Source organism: Schistocerca gregaria, chromosome 4, assembly GCF_023897955.1.
Source record: "Schistocerca gregaria isolate iqSchGreg1 chromosome 4, iqSchGreg1.2, whole genome shotgun sequence".
Classification (NCBI taxonomy): Eukaryota; Metazoa; Arthropoda; class Insecta; order Orthoptera; family Acrididae; genus Schistocerca; species Schistocerca gregaria.
In genome coordinates, this window is record NC_064923.1 from 582335258 (window position 1) to 582352656 (window position 17399).

The 17399-nt window shown below is 42.4% G+C and overlaps 1 protein-coding gene and 2 non-coding genes across 3 annotated transcripts in view; 2 read left to right on the forward strand and 1 right to left on the reverse strand.

The window, feature by feature from the left end:
* The window catches only part of LOC126266665 (uncharacterized), a 975748-nt gene that overhangs the window by 491100 nt on the left and 467249 nt on the right, over nucleotides 1-17399 (forward strand). The gene's annotated exons all lie outside the window — the stretch shown is intronic.
* Nucleotides 5008-5082, reverse strand: Trnas-cga (transfer RNA serine (anticodon CGA)). Its single transcript has one exon. It is a non-coding gene; the product is annotated as a tRNA-Ser (tRNA).
* On the forward strand, nucleotides 5399-5473 carry Trnas-cga (transfer RNA serine (anticodon CGA)). Its single transcript has one exon. It is a non-coding gene; the product is annotated as a tRNA-Ser (tRNA).

A 17399-nucleotide genomic window follows, 5' to 3' on the forward strand; every position in this document is an offset into this window, starting at 1 on the left:
TCAACATTTGCTGTTTTAGAAAGGAAAGTGTACAAGATAGGGGAGGAGACAGACTGTGACTTCTGCTGGACTCTTTGGCATACAGACGTGTGCTTATCCCAAATCAGAAATCACTCTACATGCTACTGTGCATCAGTGCAATCCTCCATGGCTAGCCGACAGTAATTTTACTGTTCTGCAATCCATCACGCTACACTACACAGCACTGCAGCACAGTATACAACTCTGTGGTTGTTAAGAAGCATTGTTAACTTACACCCATAAAGTTCCGTAACTAAATTTTTGTTCACATGTCTGTAATCTACGTACACGCTGCATTCCTCTAGCCACTGTACTGTAGCATACCAAAATAAAATGAAGCAACCCTTTGATAGAGTTAAGTGTCAAGACGTCATTCATTTTCTCTGTTTAAAGCTGAAGAATAGAAGCTGTGCTGTGTAGGGGAATGTGTGCGGCGACAACACACTACCATATGACACGGCAGTCAGCTGGGTCACACGCTTTTACTATGGTCAAACAAGTCTGAATGAGTAAGAAAGATGTGGCAGACCAGCTCTCTGTGAGGAATCAGCAATCGAAACACAAGTAGATGGCCAGAAACCCGATGACCGGCTTATATAATTAAAGGAAAACATGGAAAACGTGGAAATCAATCACGGGTCGTCATATCGCTGTGGCGCACCGGACCTAAAATGCAGGCCAGGGTCACGGGACCCAAGACGAACTTCTCAAGACGATTCTAGTGGGAATGGATACCGGACAGAACGCCTAGAACCGAGTGAGAAGGCAGTACATCTACATATGAAAGTCTTATTTCAATAGTGGTATAAGTCCATTTTTGTTCATTATGAGAAACAGAGTCCTAAAGTTAAATTAGCGCTGAAAAATCTACAGTTGAGATACCAGAAATAGTCAAGCATATGGCTTCTTGCTAGAGAAGAACCTTTCTTTCTGTTTGTTTGGATCATTAATTTCAGAAGAATTATAGGCAGAAAAGTGGAGGTAATTGACTCGTAACGCTATTGAAATAAGCCCTTCATATACAGAGTGTTACAAAAAGTTACGGCCAAACTTTCAGGAAACATTCCTCACACACAAAGAAAGAAAATATGATATGTGGACATGAGTCCGGAAACGCTTACTTTCCATGTTACAGCTCATTTTATTACTTCTCTTCAAATCACATTAATCATGGAATGGAAACACACAGTAACAGAACGTACCAGCGTGACTTCGAACACTTTGTTACAGGAAATGTTCAAAATGTATTCCGTTAGCGAGGACACATGCATCCACCCTCCGTCGCATGGAATCCCTGATGCGCTGATTCAGCCCTGGAGAATGGCGTATTGTATCACAGCCGTCCACAATACGTGAACGAAGAGCCTCTACATTTGGTACCGCGGTTGCGTAGACAAGAGCTTTCAAATGCCCCCATAAATGAAAGTCAAGAGGGTTGAGGTCAGGAGAGCGTGGAAGCCATGGAATTGGTCCGCCTCTACCAATCCATCGACCGCCGAATCTGTTGTTGAGAAGCGTACGAACACTTCGACTGAAATGTGCAGGAGCTCCAGCGTGCATGAACCACATGTTGTGTCGTACTTGTAAACGCACATGTTCTAGCAGCACAGGTAGAGTATCCCGTATGAAATCATTATAACGTGCTCCATTGAGCGTAGATGGAAGAACATGGGGCCCAATCAAGACATCACCAACAATGCCTGCCCAAACGTTCACAGAAAATCTGTGTTGATGACGTGATTGCACAATTGCGTGAGGATTCTAGTCAGCCCAAGCATGTTGATTGTGAAAATTTACAATTTCATCACGTTGTAGTACATATTGACGAAACTAAAATCAGCTCCAACATGGAAATTAAGCGTTTTCGGACACATGTCCACATAACATTTTTCTTTATTTTTGTGTAAGGAATGTTTCCTGAAAGTTTGGCCGTACCTTTTTGTAACATCCTGTATATTTCGCAAGCCATCGTACGGTGCGTAGACACTCGGTTTCGTGTTCCACTCGCAAACAAATCGAGGAAAAAGCGACTGTCCACATGTCTCCTACGAGTCCTAAATTCTCTGTTTTCATGCTCCTGACACGGAATGTTTTTGGCGGTTCTCTAAATTTTCTGTGTAGTGATCGTCGAAAAGAACGTTAACTTCCCTCCAGAGATTCCCATTTGAATTCCCGAAGCATCTGCGTAATACTTGTCTGTTGTTAGAAAGTACCGGTAACATATCTAGAAGCAATTGAGTAAACTGCTTCGGTGTCTTCCCTTAATCCGGGCAGGGGCGGACCCAAACACACTCCCAGTATTCAATAATGGGTAGCACTAGCTTTGCAACGTTACGCTCAGATATTCAATCGACGTGACACTATCAAGCAGGAGACAACTAATGCTGTATTCGAACATTACGGGTTTGTTTTTCCTACTCATCAACAATAACTTATATTTTTCTAAATTTATTGCTCGCTGTCATTAATCAAAGTAACTAAGTTATGTTGCGTACTCCTGAAGTCACCTAAATCGACATCTTCCTAACATCAAACAACCGCACATTGCTACCTACCCTGTCCGCCTGATCGTTACCGTATATAGAAAATATTATCGGCTCTATCACACTTCCCCGGGGCTCTCCTGACGATATCGCTGTCTCTGATGAACACTTGTGATCGAGGATGATGTACTGGGTTCTATTACTTAACAAGTCTTCGAGACACATAGCTGGGAACCTGATTTGTACCTTCGTTAAGCACCTAATGAAGACCACGAATCACGCTATCGAAAGCTTGTGGATGGACGACACTATTATCCGGCAGTACACGCGACTCCTTCTGAAAGGTCAGAAGTCGACGCCCGCTGGATTCCGTGACTGCTAACATCCATTCAAAAAGCCCGCCAAACTGCGGCAGCAATGTAATTGTAGCAGCTGTGTACGGTCATTCTAGGTAACTTCCTTAGTCATCTAATAAACAGGGTGTAGGGTCTCGTTAAGTGTTTATGTCACTAGCATAGCGTGATGCCAACAGATTGCGCTCATAGTGGGCAAAGTCTTACAGAAGCGTGCTACAGGAATCTCCTGGCGAAGTTAAGGGAGGCTTTCCAGATGTAGAGTCGCATGAAGCTGCCCAAGAGGGTGTTTCTCCTCCATGATAACGCCACAGGTCATTCTGCGTGGAACACAATGGAACTGGAGCTGCTTCGAGGTATCAAATTTTACCTCATCCATATATTCTGGTGATATGACAGCCGGTGACAACTTCCTCTGTCCTATCATTGTGTTGAAGGTGATTCCAGATTGATGATGACGTGGTTCTAGGCGTGAACAGTATCCTTAACAGCCGAAATGCAGACTTCTATAGTGTCTTTCTCCAATTCATTCATATTTAGCAAAAATTAGTAGCACTGCATTGTGAAAATATATACCAGAACAAACACCATAGCTAAAACGTAGGGCTACTACTTGCTTTTCTTTACTATTACCAGTTCAGACTTCATAACTACACCTCGTGCTGCGTTTTATCAGTAAATATGTGCGTATGTTCTTCCGTACGACCCTATCGTTGCTTTTAGACTACTGTTACGATCTTGGATGCCCTACCGGAATCTAACAAGCCGAAATCTACTGGTTGACCTGCGTCTGCTGTCTTCTGCATGTTTTATAAGAATAAAGCACTCTATGTTTCACCCATGTGGTGCAGTATCATCGCTTTTAGATACTGCCGGAGCCGGCACATCGATGAAGGTTCCTACGGGCGCCACGAACGGGGCTTTCAACATCGCTACCTATAGTATGACATGGCTATGAAGAACCGCCAGTCCAATGGGCGACGAAGACCGCAAGGACGGTATTATAAGTGGCGGGCACCTGTGCACCATTCTTATAATTCGTCATTAGTTCCGTGTTGCTAGTTGGTGCGAACATTACACTCAGCTGTTGATAGCTCTACCGTCAAACATTCACTGTACGTAGACGCACTTCTGTCTCAGGTCTCTACTTGTGGTTAGCCACGAAGCAACAAGTTATCAACAGTGTAGCAGCTCTTCAGCAACAAACTGCTCAAAACATTCTTATTTGAAGTGCACTTGTGACAACTAATGTTACCCTTGGTTGTCCAGATTGCTACGACAACTGATCCTTCCAGCCACTTCGACCCATTTATCATTATCAACAAGGACACGACATTTGGCTTCTCAGAAGATTATACAAGGTGGCGCACGAAATGTGTTACCATTTTCTTTTTGAATATAAACTTTATTGTCAATACAATCTGAAAGAAACATATACTACAATTAAGAGCCGTCCATGGAGATTTGTTCTAACTCAGCACATGCTTAATATGTCCACCATTTCGCTTCCTAATTCTCTTCAAACTAACACTGAAGTTAGTGATTACCCTACGGCACTTGTCTTCCGTAATTTCACTCCCAGCTTGAAGAATAAGTCTTCTGAGCCCCATTAAATCACTTGGACGTTTAGGGAAAAGTTTTTCCTACAGGCACCCCCAAAAGAAAAAAAAGTCACGTGGATTGAGGTCTGGACTACTGGGGGACCAATTTTTTCCCGTCATTGAAGCGACCTGGAAACCTGAGTGAATGATTCGCATGTCGAAACGCTCGTGTGAAAACTCCAACACAGTGTTTGCAGTATGTGGCCTTGCTCCATCACGCATGAACCACTGTGTGTTGAGGGGCTAGGCAGTAGCAAGAAGATGTGGAATGTAGCTACTGCGAAGCGTGCTCAAATAATACTCGCTGTTCACAGTTTATTCAAAGAAAAAAGGGTCCAATATGTCCGTGACTGGAAATTGCTGCCCACGCTGTAATTCTCGGAGCATAATGTTGTCATTCATGAAGCACTTGTGGGTTTTCAGTGGCCCAAAAGCGTATATTTTGTTTGTTAACAACACCGTTTAAATGAAAATAAGCCTCCAGAAAGAGATTTTCACTCTGCAGCGGAGTGTGCGCTGATATGAAACTTCCTGGCAGATTGAAATTGTGTGCCCGACCGAGACTCGAACTCGGGACCTTTGCCTTTCGCGGGCAAGTGCTCTACCAACTGAGCTACCGAAGCACGACTCACGTCCGGTACTCACAGCTTTACTTCTGCCAGTATCCGTCTCCTACCTTCCAAACTTTACAGAAGCTCTTCCGCGAAACTTGCAGAACTAGCACTCCTGCCAGGAAGTTTCATATCAGCGCACACTCCGCTGCAGAGTGAAAATCTCATTCTGGAAACATCCCCCAGGCTGTGGCTAAGCCATGTCTCCGCAGTATCCTTTCTTTCAGGAGTGCTAGTTCTGCAAGTTTCGCGGAAGAGCTTCTGTAAAGTTTGGAAGGTAGGAGACGGATACTGGCAGAAGTAAAGCTGTGAGTACCGGACGTGAGTCGTGCTTCGGTAGCTCAGTTGGTAGAGCACTTGCCCGCGAAAGGCAAAGGTCCCGAGTTCGAGTCTCGGTCGGGCACACAGTTTTAATCGAAAATAAGCCTCTTATGAAAATGAAACGTTGTTGAGAGTCTCTTCCGTATCCTCCGCCCACTGTGTAAACAGTAGTCTCTGCTGCTTGTGTTCTTTTCAGTGAGCTTCTGTGCACAGGTCACTCTTAAGAATGCGTTGAACGGAATGTCTGGATATCCCCAGTTGCACTGCTGCCTTTCTACACCATTTCCCGGGACTTCTCTGTACAGCAACTCTTTCCGCTTCAATATTCTCCTGTGAAGCTGTTGTCGAGAACGCCTCTGAGTCACAAAAAGGCTTTTCATTTCACGTAAAAGTAACACAATTGCCGATCGTTGCTGTGTCGTCAGTCTTCCATTGTCAGGCATTGCTGCTTACTAGTCTCCTAGCTGCAGTATCGTGAATTATACGTCATTTCGTAACTCATTTATTTTTCCAAGCGGGATATCTAATGTGCGTCGTAAATTGTGAAAGAAACAACTGGAGACACATTTTGTGCGCCAGCCTGTAGCTACCGAGGGCTCGCATTATAACTTCTGGTTTCTTCTGAGACACAACTAAATCACTGAGAGAAGCTTCCCAGGTTGTAGGGTTTTACAGTAAATATTCGGGATATGATCCACACTGCGCAAGCTTGTCTACTTTTCACTTGGTTGGCGGGAAGTGCGACATTTTGGAGCTTTCCCAGTAGACTGGGGAGAAACGTATATGAACTCCTCCCTTTTCTGTTCCGTCTCACATATCCTAGCCCTCTCTTTCGATGCAATTCCTCATTCCACTACTGTAAGCGTTTTCCGTGCGATGACGACAGAACGCGACTATCTTTGCGCACTGTGTCCCCGTTGGCATTCGCACGCGTCGACCGTGTCATAAACGCTGGGCTGCGTCAGCAACGCACGTTTTAATGAAGGGCGTGCACTACGTTGACAGTGCCGGCCATTACAGTGAAACACAAGCGCTCAGTTTTACTGCGAATTGCTTGCGGTCCATTAGTTGTTCAAAACGATAGCTGGCCACAAAATATATTACCCGGGAGCTTTTATTTTTATCTCTCCTATTTATTGAGCGTCTCCTATAGTTGGCCACGGATTTTAAATAAAATACAGTGCGTACCAGGGACTGCAAACGCGGGTTCTCCTGCTAAATTCGTTCTTTTGGCCTTGTTGTCACGTACAGCGCGCTCAGACGGAATTGTCAGTTAACACGTAAAATGGCGGTGCGCGTAAAATACCGAATTCCGCGACATCACTACTGGGACACTTTAAAACACCGCCAGATTGCGGCTGCCCCCTGTGGCTACACTTCCACGCACGACAGTAGCAACCATGATCAGCGCATATTTTTCGTTTAGTCGCGTAGAAACACATTACCTAACTCCTGTAAAAAATTGCAACGTCATGAAAAATAAGTGCAGATCAACCGTTCTTATTTACTTACTTATTTGCTAATTTGTAGCTCAATATTGCAATCTCCCACTATGATGTGGAACAAGCCATTTAGTTTACAATAATTGTAATACATGTTTTCACTGAAGTACGGGGTAGCTTGGAGACGACTTAAATGACTACATTTTATGTTAATGTTGACCTACATTCTTATTTATTTATTTTTTTACTCATATATGCTATGTGAAATATTTCTTACGCCCCTCACACATTCATACCACAACATTACATATCCACAGCACCTTTATATGGGTTAGAAAGAATTGCAAAACGGATATTATGTCATATGCACACAAATCACACAGCCTTAAGGGAATACACTTGCCAACTAGAAATTTCTTGGCCCATTGTTTGAGTGGCGTGAAAAAAGATTCCGCAGAAATTACATTCATAACAAAACGAAGAGTGTTAAATTGATAAATGGATAACAAATTGATGATCGTGAAGACTAATTTCACCAAAAATAGAATGAATTGCTTCAAAACAAACAGTGCACTAAAGAAAAAAATTTATAAGTGATTCAAAATATTTCACGAACAGCTAGCTACTGCTAGCTACGTAAATGAAGTCAAAAACTTCATCTCTTCAAGGTGTAGCTCAGTTACACACAAAAAGTTACACTGACACGTTCTTTAACTGCCAGTGAAAAAGTTGCAAATAAAAAAAATGAGAAAACGGTGACATTTTTGCGTAACGATTTGTCTAAGATTAAGGAATACATTAGAGAAACATTTGACACACCTTTGAATGATTTTCTATATCATGTACTTCAAATAAGGCGTTTTTTGTAAACTTAAAGTTCAGTGTTTAACTTAGAATCGTAAATTTTTAAAGGGTGCTAAAGGATATTTGTCTGGTGGATTATGTAGACCGTGCAGACTCATTTTCAGGATATTTCTTTAATCTGTTTTATTTCTTATTACTTGTAAACAAATCATTTTACAAAAAGTCTGAAAATTTTCGTTAAGCTGTATTTCAGCCTCAGGCCACATAAATTATTACAACTCATAGCCAAGTCGTCATCAGATTATATGTTTAGAAAAAAAAGAGAAGAAAACGAAAAAGGGGAAGGTGAAATGCTAGAAAACTGAATACAAAATCAGAATAACTTGTTTGGTTCAAATGGATCTGAGCACTAGGGGAATTAACAAATGGCGTTGAGCACTATGCGACTTAACTTCTGAGGTCATCAGTGGGATAGAACTTAGAACTACTTAAACCTAACTAACCTAAGGACATCACAAACATCCATGCCCGAGGCAGTATTCGAGCTTGCGACTGTAGCGGTAGCACGGTTCGAGACGGAAGCTCCAAGAACCGCTCGGCCACACCGCTCGGCAATAATTTGTTTAAACAACTAAACTTTTTTTACGTACTTTAATTTATTTCATTGTAAGTCGTCAACTGAATGATGCTGACGATGTAAACATATTTACGTTGTGATAGGAGGACTACGTGAGACCGTACTTCATCAGGATTACAGGCACTCTGGATGTCCCGGATATTGGTGAAATTCGTCAAATGTCAAAGACTCACACGCTACATTTATTTTTTCGTAAATACATAATATGTGCAAGAAGCAAGAGGAAAGAATAAAAATGGAATTGAAGAATAAAGTGATCGGATTAGAATAAGTGTAAGATACGGATGTAATCTTTCCGTCCCTACACTTCACTCTGTACGTCAAAGGATAAAAGACAGAAAAGGAAAGTTGAGGAGAGGGTCTAAAATTGAGGGCGAATGGATATCAATGATGAAATTCAGTGATGACATTGCTATACTCAGCGAAAACAAAGACGTTCTGTAAGACCTGTCGAGTGGAACGAACAGCCTAACGAGCACGCGTTTTGAAGTAAGAGTAAAGCAAAGAAAGATGAAAGTAATTAGGGGCAGTAAAATAGAGGTTAGGGATAAACTCAACATAAAAATTGGGGGTGACGAAATTGAGAAAGGAAGGAATTCCACTACCTTCGAAGCAAAATAACACATGACGGACGCAGGAATGAGGACATAAACAGCAGCCCAATATAGGCAGTGAGGACTTGGCTGACCAAGTCTATTACTTACTTTACTTTCGTTTTCTTACTTTCCGTGTCGGGGCAAAGACACCTAAAATCTCTGTCATCAAAACTCTGCAGCTTTCATGACCTAATTATTGAGCAAAAATAGATCTCTCCCTGTGGAAACACACTCTATCCGTGGGCACATGAGCAAATGTTCAATCGTCTGTGTTTCTCCACTTGTACACTGGACATCTTCACAATAGCCCCACTTAACCATGTTTGCTTTGTATTTTGCGACTCCTGTTCTTTATCTATTCAGTGCTATCCATGTACTATACTGTAGTTGCTGCCCTTGTTTAACTTCCTTTGTGGGGTGAAGGAGGTTTTTTGCAAAGAGTCCAACAATGAAGATAAGAGCCGGGTCTCAGGTCGGCCTTCTAGCGACGCTGACAGTTAGCTAAAGTTCGCTTAAGACGAGTGGGAGCTGTTCGGTGACTATACAGTAAGTGTCTTGGGTCGGTTTCCCGCTTTTATCTCTCTGTTTCTCTGGCTGCTTTGTGTCTGACATTTTGAGATACTATGGTCGCTAGTGCGTAAATTTTGTGTACACGTATAGGCCTCAGCACACGGTGACAATCTTGAGAGTCTCATTTAATGCGACCTCTGGTTGTTTAGAGTGACGAGACACTTCCCATATTGCTGCCGCATATTCTCCGGCTACAAAATAGACTCCCACTGCTGATGACTGTAGAACTTAGATGTTGAACCATTCAGGTTACATATAATATTATTTCTTGCACATAGTTTTCCTCTTAGATGAGTGCAGCGTGTTTCGAATGACATTGAACGCTCTAGGTGACTCCCAACTACTTGGTTGGGTGTAGTGTTGTAGTCTAATACCCTTCTGTTCTATTCCCAAATGTCTTGAGGTTCTGTATTACGCAGGTGAATTGCACATACTTATTTTTTCTGGATTAGGTCACACGTCAGTTTTTTCATAGTAGTTTCCCGATGTATGAAATGCCTCCGCCAAATTTCTTCCCGACTCATCAATTGTTCTTCCCTGAGAGGTAATGGCAATGTCGTCTGCATATATGTGTCTCTTTATTTCCGACTGTTGTGGATTGTCATTCATGAACATATTGTACAAAATAGGGGAAAGGATACTTCCTATTGGTAATCGATTCTTTTGGCTTCTCTCCCTGCTTTTCTTCTCTTGGAAGGTTACGTTGAATTCTTGATACTGCAACACGCCTCTTAACATGTAAGTCAGTCGAATACTCTTTGTTATTTTAGACTTTTGTGAGAAATCGTAGGTGTTTTACCGTATCATGCGCGGCATTTATCAATTTCCTTTCAAAATCGTCATCGCTCTGTTTAGTCATATTCAGTATTTGACTGCAACATGTTTCCCCTGGTCTGAATCCGGCTTCTTCAGGGGTAAGTTTAATATCGATTATGGTTGCTACTTTGAAGCCAACAAGTATCTAACGTACACCTTAATTTCGGGAAGAAATTTTTGAGAATATAAGTTTGCAGCATCGCGGTCAATTATAGAATGTCTGAAAACTGAAGAAGAAGATCGATGCGTTTTGATTGTAGTGCTCCAAAAGAAATCTGAAAATTGTATTGAATGGAACGGCAATAAATTTGAAGTTTCACAGCAGAACCAACGAGGAAAGAATATGCATAAAATGCTGACTAGAGGATATAAGGTAATACAACACATGTTAAAACATGAATGATTACGTTAGACAGTTCTAGAGTAGGTTGTACAGGGCACGAATTGTTATGGAAGACAGGAATTGGAATACATTCAACAAAAATGGGGTCGAATACCTATTCACGGCAGAATTTGCAGAGGTATGTGCCTGGAGAATCTCTGTTTCGTATGATCTTCCAACAGATCGTCTGCGGACATGTTGACGTCTTGACGTCGATCTGACCACCACGAACAGAAGTGAGATATATAGCTGAGCACCGCAGAATGCCACTCAATGACCCAGCAGGATCCCGCTATACACCTTGTTGGCCTATGTCTCTGTTGTCTATGGTATTGAGGCGGCATTAAACGACAGGCAGCAACTCGGCATTCCAAATAAACTTTCAGTTATTCGCTATCAACAGTTCGTGGTGACATTCGGCTTGTAATCTCTACCTATATTTTAGAGCGGTTTTAGGCGCTTCAGTCCGGAACCGCGCTACTGCTTTGGTCGCTGGTTAGAATCATGCCCTGGCATCCATGTATGTGATGTCCTTAGGTTAGCTAGGTTTAAGTAGTTCTAAGTCTAGGGGACTGATGTCTTCAGATGTTTAGTGCCATAGTGCTTAGAGCCATTTGAACCATTTCCACTACAATCAAATGTCTGTGTGATCTGTCACTAAGACGCTTTCGTGACCCTCCAGCTAAGGATGCCTCTTTGTAAAAGTCCGAAAGAGGGTGATCGGTTTCACATCCACATCCTGTGATCATATTGTGTGGCAGTCTCCACCTGAGAGAGCCCCGGTAATACTAGAGACACCCAGTAGCTCTCATGCACTCACAGCGTTCGTGATCTGAAGCAAAGGATTTTTTCTATAGTGAAAATGCTGGAATGAAGCTCTTGCAGGGGAGAAATTTCGATAAACAGATCCCACAGGCATGGAGATACAGGAGTATTTGTTGGCAGCGTTCGTTTAACGTGACCACAGTGTAACACATTCCTTTTCCGCCAGTATGCCCGCTCTAGGAAATTTTACAATAAGACGCTATATCTGATTCTCCTTCACCTCTCGTAGAAGCCAGTTTGTAGTTTTTGAAAGGGGGTACTTCGAGCAGCACTACACTTCCGACCTATTTTGATCCAGTCATAAACTGTGTGTGGGACGAGCGACTCTCGGTAGACGTACGTATGATCTCAAATATCTCTGATCTTCCTTTCGCTGTTATTTAGATAGATGTATGAAGGGGGAGGGGATGCAGTATGTACACGAATTCTTCTTGTAACACAGAATCTCGGAATGTCAACAGCAAACACCAGCAACATTATTGTTTAAATAGTCTAGTAAACAAAACTATTCATCGCATCACTTTGATACAACTTACGTGTACGAACATATAATAATGTAGTGTTATGGTGTATACAGGTTAAAAATTATTTAAGCCGACAATCTCTGATATGTTACTCGGGACACGAAATAAACAGTTTTCTATAAATTTCGTAATTATCTGTGAACATTTTTTAATTCGTTAGTCGGCGTAATTGCTCCCAGCAGTCGTGAAAATACGCATAACATGAGAACGAACCAGATGAATGTAAGAAACATCCTTATGAGCAATTTTTAATCCACTTCACTTACAGCATCCCCAGTTGGCATGTCTGAATTTGTTAATTCCACATGCCACGTCTACTCGCACTCATCAATTGCGGTTCGACGTGAATGTAACAGCAGATATTGTTGGTAAATTTTTAACTGGACAATATCTCCTACCTGTGTCATTAAAGGATAGATATTATTACAATTCCTTCGCCAGATCAGTCTCAGAATTGTTGGGTGACGTGCCCTTCGCTACAAGACATCGCATGAGGCTCCAGCATGACGTGCCACTAGCACACTTCAGTCGCTATGTGCGTCGATTCGTTCTCAGAAAGTGGATTGGCTGTGCTGGTCTTCTACCTTCGCCTACTCGATCCCGTTATTTGACCCCTCTAAACTTCGTGTGAGGCAGGATATGCAACCTTGTTTGCAAAACCATTACTGAATCATATGAGGATCGGGTTGCCCGGATAGTAGCAGCAGCAGAAATAATTGAGGACACTCGTACAGTGTTCGACTGTCATTAGACAGCATATGACCGATCGGTGCATTCTCTGGTTAAAAGTCAATGGAAGCACTTGTGAACCTCTACTGTAACTGAAGTAATTTTGTACTGTTAATGTTGTTATCTCTCGGTAATACGGAATTAAATAGTTTTCATTGCCCATGCTACCACCCATAATCTCTTACTTAGTCTCTTACTTTAATTTTCATCCAAAGACTACCTCTACCAGTTGAAGAAATACTCACAGGTAATTATGCCATTAGAGAGAAATATATGTTTCATTGTCCTGTGCAACGTCTCAGAGGTTGTCGGTCTGAATAATTTTTACACTGTATATGCAGAATGAAGCAACGAATGAAAGTTTGTGCCAATGCTGGGATTCGAACCCAGGTCTCCACTCTAGGCAGATGCACTAACCACTAGGCCACACTAGCCCAGGACTTTACACAACTGCTCGGGCTATTCTAGTACGTCTCCCTTTTCAGTCTCAATTTCCATTCATTCCTCAGCCCACTTTGCATTCCCCTTAAATTCGAAGAGCTTCATCTATGTTCCGCTAGGTAGAGACTTTTTCTTCCTGCACTTGATTGTTACTTTGAGCAAGTTGGTGTGTGTGTGTGCTCTTTTCACTGAGAAAGCGACTGTTCTTTACACTTTAAAGTATTATATATTTTACATAAAAAGAATCATCCGATTAAAAAATATATAACTATTATGTTATCTGAGATATGCACGTGGGTAACGTACTGTTGGAAAAAGCAAACTCTCAAGTTTTACGTTGTTCCCGCTAGGTAGCAGAAGTGTGCTCCCACTTTAGTTCTAGCAAAAAATGGTGTCCGGAAACAGAGAGCGTTCTGTGCTCTACTTTTTGCGCATTGCGGTTCGGTAATAACTGTTCTGCGTGACTTTCATACTAGATCTGGTGTGGATCCTTCTATAGCACAGAGCATTAGACGATGGCATGAAAAATTCTGAGAAACAGGTTGTGTAGAGGCAAATTGCCGGTCCGTCCCCGAATGTCTGACACAGACTTTGAACGTATCCGCCATGGTTTCACAAGGTGTCTCCAGAAATCCGTTCGCCGTGCAGCTCGACAGCTCAAGATGATTCGAACAACTTCATTCACCAACACGATTGGGCAGTGCCACACTGCCATCTGGAAGTACGGAATTTTTCAATCAAAGGGTTACTGAACGATGGATCGGTCGAACTGAACCTAATGATTCATCGTTACCGTAGTGGCCACCAAGGTCACTGAACCTGACTGTATGTGATTCTTTCTTGTGCAGGATTATAGAACACTCTGTTTATGTGCCTCCGTTACCAACAACAATGAATGAACTGAGACATCGCAAGGCAGCAGCTGTGGAAGCTGTAACTAAAGACATGCTCGCTGCTGCATAAGAACAATGTGAGTACTGCATTGACATATGCCGTGGATCTGAAGAGGATCAAATTGAACACCTATCAAAAGGTATGAAAAAAAGTGTTTTGTGTTTCCCGTTCATTAAAAAAATTCCTTGTTTATGTTTATTAATTTCAAACATGTAGACGTACCAAACAGGATGATTCGTTTTGATACATCGTGTATAATAATAATAATAATAATATAGCTTTATTATGGAATGACAAAATATGTCATGTCGTTACTAAGTGGATACCGTTTCGCCAGCAGATTTCACTTGCATCAGTGTGAAGCATTTGATAACAAATTGAGAAATAGATTCCTATTTGTTCTGCCTTCATCTACGTAGCAAAGTAATTCGATGAAGCTAATGTCCATCGCCCGCTCCCTTAACCTACGACTTATTCGTCCGGTAACCAATGTCGGCCTAGGTTATCTACGAAACTAGTGACGCGTTCGTCAGTTGCTGGAAGTAATCTACTATTGACTACGCTGCAAATAGACGTTACTCTCAGCTTACAACTCTAAGTAACCAGGTGCCAGCTGAAGATACTAGTGGCAGTCGCTTCTACTGACACTTAAAACTAGCCAATGGAGATCCACACGCCCTGAGAAAAAAAAAATAAGCACCCAGAATACTTGGCCAGATGCCACTGTAACCTTTGATACTTACACACTGTCCACGTGGTATGTAAATGATTGGAGTTGCTGTTCTCTGTGACAGATAGAACGGTCAAGAGAGTGCCTTAGCGCTGTTGGTGTTTAGCAATGTTACCAGGCCTGGTGGGGTATGTCAGGTGCAGAGTGATCTCTGAGAAAGACGGTGAGATGGCGCGTTCTTTTGTGAGACAGCGTTCCCAGTACTTGGCAAACTTTGAAAATGACCTCATTGTGGGTCTCCATTTCGTAGGCTGTCAAATGGTGCAGTATCCAGATTTATGGGCATTCTGTTGTGGCTGTGGTCCAATGACGGCGAGCACGGAAACTTGAGAGAGGCATACTGGTCACCAAGTTTTCGTCTGACCATGTCTGATCACAACAGGGAATGATCGCCGTATTATCCACGAAGCAAATTGTAACCGCTTCACATCTGCGCTTGCCATCCTACGTCATTTAATGGACTGCCTGTAATATTCTGTGTCATCTCACAAATTTGATCGGAGCCACCGTTAACACCACAACACACATGGCAGCGCTTGGAGTTCTGCCGCGACTGGGAAATTATGACCGCAGGTGAGTGGCGTCCTATTGTGTTCAGCGAAGAATCGCCGTTCCGTGCTACCCAGGACGACTATCATGGCGGCGAGTTGGGGAGGCGTTGCATTCTTCCGACGTTCTGAAAAAGCACGGCGTTAGTACTTCTATCCCCATAGTCTGGGAACCCATCGAGTATGACTTCAGGTGACGTCAAGTAAAGATTTAGGGAGTTCTGAAGACAAGACGGCAATTCACGGACGTCCTGAGTCGCCATGTGTAGCCTCTCAAGCGACTGTATTTTGGTGCCATTTTTCGACGGTAGAGTTCGAAAATATGCTGCACTGTCTACTACATTGTACTATCGCTAAATAGGGGAGATATTGCCACAGTCATGATAAGTGAATGGGAGTGGTAATCATTGAAACAAAGGCGTTGTTCGTTGTGACGGGATCGTCTCATTCCATTTCAATCACCAGTTTTCTCCTCCGATTGCCAAAACTTTCTCTTGGCACCCACCTACATAGGGATAAATGATCATCACGAGAAAATAAGAGAAATCATGGCTCCCACAGAACAATTTAAGGGCTCGTTTCTCCAGCGTGCAGTTCGAGAGTGGAACGGTACAGAGGCAGCTTGAAGGTGGTTCACTGAACCCTCTGAACACTCTTCCAGTCACTTTATTGTGGGTAGCAGAGTAATCACGTAGATGTAGATGTAAATGCACTTGGAACGTGTTTCTATGACCTGTGTGCGTGATGGTGAGGTACTCCCGTCGCCATCTCCTGTACAGCACGTGGGTGGAACCAGCTGGGTTGTCATCTCCATACCAATGCCAGTGTCCGGGATGTCAAGAACCAGTTATAACAGGTATTGGCCAGCTAGCCTCAGGAGATACACTGCTCTATGAGATCCTTCCCTGCCGAATCAGTGCATGCGTCCAGGTCAGAGACGGTGCAGTGTGATACTGAAAGGCGGACTCATATAGCCGAGTCCATTGTAAATGTGATCGAGTTAGTAGAAACTGAAATAACATTCTCAACCCGTCGAGTTCCATTTTCTTTTGTCCTTCTCTGCCGGATGCTTCACCTTTGTTGTCAGACAGTGCAGTTCAAAGTAGGGGAAAAATGTTGCAAGAGTTCATTTAATATGTCAAATTCATTTAATTCAATTACAAAAATCCCCAATAAAGACACTACTATAAAAAATGAAATTTATGGTGCTCTCAAGAAACACCTTATTAGAGTGGGAGTACATTCTTGAAATATTCAGGTCAGGACTGAGGTATTCCTTGCTTGATCTTGCTCGGCTGTAATGACTAACTTTCCGGGGAAAGTCATTTATGTGGTGTTTAATACACATTTAGCCTTCGTCGTTGTATTGTGATTGAGCGTGTCTTGTTCGGTGGTCGCTGAATGTTGTCTCTCCAAGATTTTTCTTCATAATAAGTATTTCCAGCCTTTTCTTTCCAACAACGAAAATATTCATAAAAGTGGTTTTGCAAACTGCAACAAGATCCTCTGTACTATTTGGAATAGAATACTGAACTTCCGGAGATTTTCAGTGGGATTATCATAGGCTGCTTGTGTTGAATAATCTTGCTTATTGAACTTAGAACACAAATCTATTTTCAATGCAGCCGTCAACTCATTGCAGCTTAATCTACATTTGCGTAGTGCCCAAAGGAAAGAACAACAAGATATTATCTTTTCTACAGAGGGCACTTGAAATATGTACACATTCTACAGCAATCGTTTCTTACGTAGATTTCACAGCCAGTGAATGGCTTAAATTCGTAAGCGCGGTGAGGGACGGTTCTTACTTAGTTCGTATAATTGTTTTTGTGGGTTTCATAGTCTAAACCTTTCGTCCTTAATTTCTTCTCTTCATCTCTGAATGATTCACTACCATTCTTCTTCCGTATCCTACCCATATGGCTTTCATCCTCCATAACCTAACATATGGACATCACGTATGTACTAAATCATTTAAAGATGACCTGTAGATGTATGATATTTAATTTGTATGACAGTGCTATACGATTTCAAGTGACGGTAATATTATGGGATGTTTATACGCATACTT